The sequence below is a fragment of the Carassius carassius genome, chromosome 25 (genome assembly GCF_963082965.1).
Source record: "Carassius carassius chromosome 25, fCarCar2.1, whole genome shotgun sequence".
Classification (NCBI taxonomy): Eukaryota; Metazoa; Chordata; class Actinopteri; order Cypriniformes; family Cyprinidae; genus Carassius; species Carassius carassius.
In genome coordinates, this window is record NC_081779.1 from 635,496 (window position 1) to 641,904 (window position 6,409).

Here is a 6,409-nt window from a genome sequence, read left to right on the forward strand (position 1 = left end):
TTCAGTGAAAGTCAGTCTTTTTCACAGTGAAGGGGAACAGGACTCATGAGAGCTGTGTGTGTGTGTGTGTGTGTGTGTGTGTTGTAAACAGATGCTGATGGCTTTACAGTCTGTGACCTGAAACACACTGATGTTAAATCCATAACCTCAAAAAACACACACACACCTGCCAGTATGGCTGAAAAACACATATATAAACACCAGCAAAACTACACAAACACACAAATTCCTGCCAGCATGACAGCTGCTGAAAACATCTTCATGATTATGTCATCTACTGTTGAGAGAGGAAGAGTTTGTTCATTTTGTTTTTAACGTTAGTGATTATTTTTGTATTTTTATTTTTATATATTATTTAAAATTACATTAAAAAAATTATTTTGTACACAATAAATATTTTATATTTAATTTTATAGTTTATACTTTATTTTTTATTACATCTTATATTGATATATTTTTTAATAAATTTTTTTTTATATTTTAAATATTACATTTTTTAATTATCGGTTATTATTAAATGTAGTTTACAGTTTTATGCACAATAAATAATTATATATTTAATTTTAGAATTTATATTTTGTTTATTTTATTTTTCATTTCTAGGTTTATACATTTATTCAATTTCATATATTATATTTGTCACTCACAGGGCATAGTGGGATCTGATGAAATCATGGCATTCTGGGAGAAAGTGTGAAGTCTGGGAACTTTAGCGACAATGAGCGTGCCTGTTCTCTCTCAGGTCCCGTGCTCTGTCTGTTATCTTGAGCGTGCCTGTTCTCTCTCAGGTCCCGTGCTCTGTCTGTTATCTTGAGCGTACCTGTTCTCTCTCAGGTCCCGTGCTCTGTCTGTTATCTTGAGCGTGCCTGTTCTCTCTCAGGTCCCGTGCTCTGTCTGTTATCTTGAGCGTGCCTGTTCTCTCTCAGGTCCCGTGCTCTGTCTGTTATCTTGAGCGTACCTGTTCTCTCTCAGGTCCCGTGCTCTGTCTGTTATCTTGAGCGTGCCTGTTCTCTCTCAGGTCCCGTGCTCTGTCTGTTATCTTGAGCGTGCCTGTTCTCTCTCAGGTCCCGTGCTCTGTCTGTTATCTTGAGCGTGCCTGTTCTCTCTCAGGTCCCGTGCTCTGTCTGTTATCTTGAGCGTGCCTGTTCTCTCTCAGGTCCCGTGCTCTGTCTGTTATCTTGAGCGTGCCTGTTCTCTCTCAGGTCCCGTGCTCTGTCTGTTATCTTGAGCGTGCCTGTTCTCTCTCAGGTCCCGTGCTCTGTCTGTTCAGTGCTTTATTTCTTCTTGAAATTTTGTGACTTTTCCTCATTTAGGATCTTGAATGTAAAAGTGAAGTTTCATGTTTTGGCAACTTTGCTGTTCATATTTTGCTGAATATAATAAAAATTGTATTTAGATTTTTATAAATATAATTTTGCATGCAAACGTATATTTTATCAGATATCAGCATCATCAAACTTAACATAATCAAACTATGCATTGTGCATTTATTCATTATGCATTATGATGCACATAATGATTATTTACCAGCAGCATCTTTAAAGTTCAGCCTGCATTTAATTTTTTTAAAAGAGGGGTTTGGTCGTGGTTTTTAATGCATTATATGCTTCAAAAGCTGTGCATATAGGCAAATAATATAATATATAATAATAATCTTAATAGAATTATTATATATATTATAATTTCATTATAATATATTTAATTATAAAATAAATTAATAAATTTTCAATTTAATTTTAGAATATATTTTTGTGACTCTGAAAGTGTATGTTTAGCTCTCAGTAATATAATATAATATTAAAAGTGTTATACATAAACTAGAAATTGATATATATATATATACACACACACACAAGGCTGGGTAGATTACTTTTTTAGGTAATATATTCTGATTACTGGATTACTTTTAGATTACTTTTGGCCAAACTTGTTTATAGATTTGATAAATAAAATATATTGCATTCTTTTTTTATCAGTGTTGTTAAATGCATTAGACCTTACATTAAACCAGGGTTTCCCAAATTAGGGTAAATTAAACAAATGTGGAGGGTTTATGAGTTGACGAAAAGGTAATATTTAATTATACCGTAATATAAATAATATGTAATCATGTAATCCATAAAGAGTAACTGTAATCTGATCATGAGCATTTTAAAATGTGATATAATCCAGTTGCATGTACTGAATTAATGGATTACATTAATCTGTAACTCCTAAGTACTGTATAGTTAATTATATTTAGATTATATTTATTCTGCAGTCAAGGTTTGATCCATGAAGCTGTCAGGTTTGTGTTTGTTTGGACCCACATCAGCTCAGACCGGCTCTTTTCATGTGGATTTATGCTCGTTTTTCTAAAAGCTGGCTTTGAACAGAGCTGCAGAAATGCATGTAAGATCTCATTCCCAGACACATTTAACTCCAGCACAGACCGCCAGCCGTCAGACACCGCATGTGCTGGATCAGATTCAGCAGCTTAGTTTGGCTTTTTCTGCACTCCACGGTTTTGGTTCTGGCTCTTTGAGTTCATGAATGTACGAGACACTTTTCACCCGTCAAGAGGCTTGTTTTCTTCACATTCTGAGCTTGTTTCTATATCTTTCTCTAGAGTTTATTTCCAAATCAAGCACAATTACGTGTAACTTTTGAAGGAGGACAGAAGGAGGGTTTTAATTCTTGCTCGTCTTCATACTGTCTTTACGTTTAAAGATGGTCTGAGTGGTTTTTATGCATGCGACAATTTGTGGTTGGTTGCTAGGGTGTAAATATTCAGTTGCTATGCAATTAGTAAAGTTTACAGAGTGGTTATTATTGCCTTGCTTTTTCAGCTGCTAGGTTGTTGCTATGCGGTTGTTAGGGTGTTCATTGTGGTTTTGGTTAAGGTGCTTTGGGTGGTTGCTAGGGTGTATCTATGCAGTTGTTAAGGTTTTCAGAGTGGTTTTTAATGTATTTGTTTGTTTAAGGAGTTATGGGTGGTTGTTAAGTTGTAGCTATGTGGTTGTTGGGTTTTTAGTGTGTTTTTTAATGCATTGCTGGTTGGTTAAGGTGTTGTGGGTGGTTGCTAGGGTGTTGCTATGTGGTTAAGGGTTTTCAGAGTGGTTTTAAATGCATTGTTTTTCTTGTTAAAGTGCTGTGGGTGGTTGCTAGGGTGTTGCTATGTGGTTTGTTAAAGGTTTTCAGAGTGGGTTTACTGCACTGTTATGCAGCTGCTACAGTGTTGTGGGTGGTTGCTAGGGTGCATTGGGATCCAGGGTTAGGGTTTTCAACGTGGCTTTCATTACATTGCTCTTTGGTTAGAGTTTTGTGGGTGGTTGCTAGGGTGTTGCTGTATGGTTGCCAAGCAATTCACAGTGGTTTTTACTTCACTATTTGGTTAGACTGTTGTGGTTGGTTGCTAGGGGGTTGCTATGCAGGTTTAGGTTAAATAGGTGTTTTTACGGCATTGCAATTTGTTTGGGGCATGGCTGATACACACACACACTCACTCATACACACACACACACACACACACACACTCACACACTAACACACTCTCACACACTCATACACACACACACACACACACACTCACTCACACACACACACACACACACACACACACACTCACACACTGACACACACTCACACACTGACACACTCTCACACACTCATACACACACACACACACACTCACTCACACACACACACACACACACACACACACACACACACAAACACACACACACACACACACACACACTCTCTCTTTCTGTCTCACACACTCTCTCACACACACACACACACACACACACACAGGCGCGCACATACACACACACACACACTCTCTTTCTGTCTCACACTCTCTCTCTCTCACACACACACACACACACACACTCACACACTAACACACTCTCACACACTCATACACACACACACACACATTCACACACACACTAACACACTCTCACACACTCACACACACACACTAACACACTCTCACACACACACACACACACACCCACACACACACACTAACACACTCTCACACACACACACACACACACACACACACACACACACACTAACACACTCACACACACACACACACACACACACACTGTAAATCTCAGGTCAGTGACAAGTGATGTTCAGATGAGACACATATGTGTTTTAACAATCACAGAGCCTCAGGAAAGAGCATAAAAACACACAGAGGACGTTTACAAGGTACAAAAACTGAAAAAAAGTGCATAAAAATAATAACATGATGAAACATTACTAACAGCATGAACACATTAATGTACTGCATCATTTATATTTTATAGCTATTATTTTTATATTTTGTCTTCATTGTAACTTCAGTTAAAGTAGCAATCGTGTTGTGTGTTTTTGACATTTTTATTATCGTTTTAATATGTATATATCGTTTCTTTTTGTTTTGTTTAGTACATCAAGTTAAACTAAATGAAAATATTGCCTAGGCATGCAAGTAAAAAAAAAAAAAAAAAAAAAATATATATATATATTCTTTACTATTTATTTATTGATATAATAAATATTTTATTACTATACTTAACTAAACTATACTAAAATATTCTAATTGAATTAGCTTTTTGTTTTCCATTTTAATTTTTATTTAAAAATAATTTTATAAATAATTTTTTTATATATATATTTCTATTTAGCCTTAATGTGTTTATTTTAGTTTCAGTTTTAGTCGTTTTAGCACTTCAGCTTAAACTTATTTTACATCAGTTAGTTGCCAAGTTCAAGTTTTTAATTTAATATTTCTATTTTATTACAGATTTAATACGATTAATGAAATGTCTACAGTAGAAAGATGATGTGAAATAATCCTGTCCTGTGATTACAGTGTGTTTGTGCTGAACTGTATTTGATCCAGACACGTGTGTGTTATTGATCTTCATCAAGCAGCAGAGATTGATCAGATGTTAGTGGAGCATGATGTTCTCGCCGGCGGGAAGGTGAACGAGACACTGAAGCTGGTCTAGATCAGACTAAACCAGTTTCTGACTGCTTTTCTTCTCTCTCATCCTTTGCTTTTGTTGGATGTTGCTGTAAATGCTGCAGTGTTTTCTTCTGTTTTATAAATGCCCTGAAGAGATCTGTGGTCTGAAAACTATTGATTTTTCTGTGCGAGTGTCTTTAATTATCATCTGACTGATGTGCTCTCTCTCTCTCCCTCTCTCTCTCTCTTGATGATGTCTCTGAAATTTCAGATATTGGTTCACAAGTCATGGAGGACACATATACACTGCAAGAAATAAATGACTTTCTAGATGCAACTTTTGGAAAGACCGTGGAAGTCAAAGATTTCTTCCCAGACATAAGGACATTTATAGTGTCTGTGACTTTGTTACAAAGAAACGTTAATCATGAGGTTCTTAGCAAGCAGAAAAGATTAAGAAAGAGTAAAGCGAACGCTTTCAGCAACATCTTCAGCAAAATTGAACTGGGAGAAAAGTGAAGGACTTATTATTGGTCAGTGGGGAGGGTCAGAGAAGGGTTGATGTGGGTAAGAGAAGGGTTAAAATGTTTAGGTGTTTTTTTAGGAAATACAACATTTAAAGGAAAAAATTGGGAGGGAATGCTAGAAAAGGTGAATGCTCGATTGTCCAAATAATAAGAACTTGGTTTGGTCTCAGACAGCAAAGGCATTTCTTCAAAAAACTGGCGGTCTTTTTAATAGGTTTGTTGAAGCCAGACTTCCTTGTGACGGACAGGTGGAGAGCCCTGTATAAGCCTCCCATAGAGAAGCGCACTGCTGATCTGCACTGGAGGCTTATTCACGGGGCGATAGCTACAGACAGACACGTGGCACACCTGAATCCGGCAGTGGGTGAACAGTGTAGGTTTTGTGGAATGGATTTGGAACATTTGTTTTTAAGATGTAATAGGTTGAGAGGTCTTTTTAATCTTCTTGATAGATGGTTTCAAGCATTTGATGAGATATTGTTAGAGGAAGTGTTTATTGGGGGAGTGATGTACAGATTCTTTATCAGAAGGAAAGCGTGTTTGTTAAACTACTTGATTGAAACTGCAAAATTAGCAATTTGGAAGACGAGAAAGAATGAAGGGCTGAATCTTCTTAGTACTGATGCTGAATTAATGTTCAAGAACCTTGTAGCTGGAAGGTTGAATATAGTTTGTATATTATAATCTTATTAAAAATGAGGGGTGTTTTGATGATATTTGGTGTCTTTAAAATGTTTTGTGTGAAATTCATGAGGGCCAGTTGGTTCTGAATTTTTGATTTTTTTTTTGATGTTGTGAATAATGATTGTATTGTGTAAATAATAAAGTCTTGTTATACCTCTCTCTCTCTGTCTCTCTCTGTCTCTCTCTCTCTGTCTCTCTCTGTCTCTCTCTCTCTGTCTCTCTCTGTCTCTCTCTCTCTCTCTCTCTCTCT

The 6,409-nt window shown here is 36.5% G+C and overlaps 1 protein-coding gene across 1 annotated transcript in view; it reads left to right on the top strand.

Annotated features, from left to right (window-relative positions):
- The window catches only part of LOC132104822 (FH1/FH2 domain-containing protein 3-like), a 63,216-nt gene that overhangs the window by 14,799 nt on the left and 42,008 nt on the right, over window positions 1-6,409 (top strand). The window lies entirely within an intron of this gene.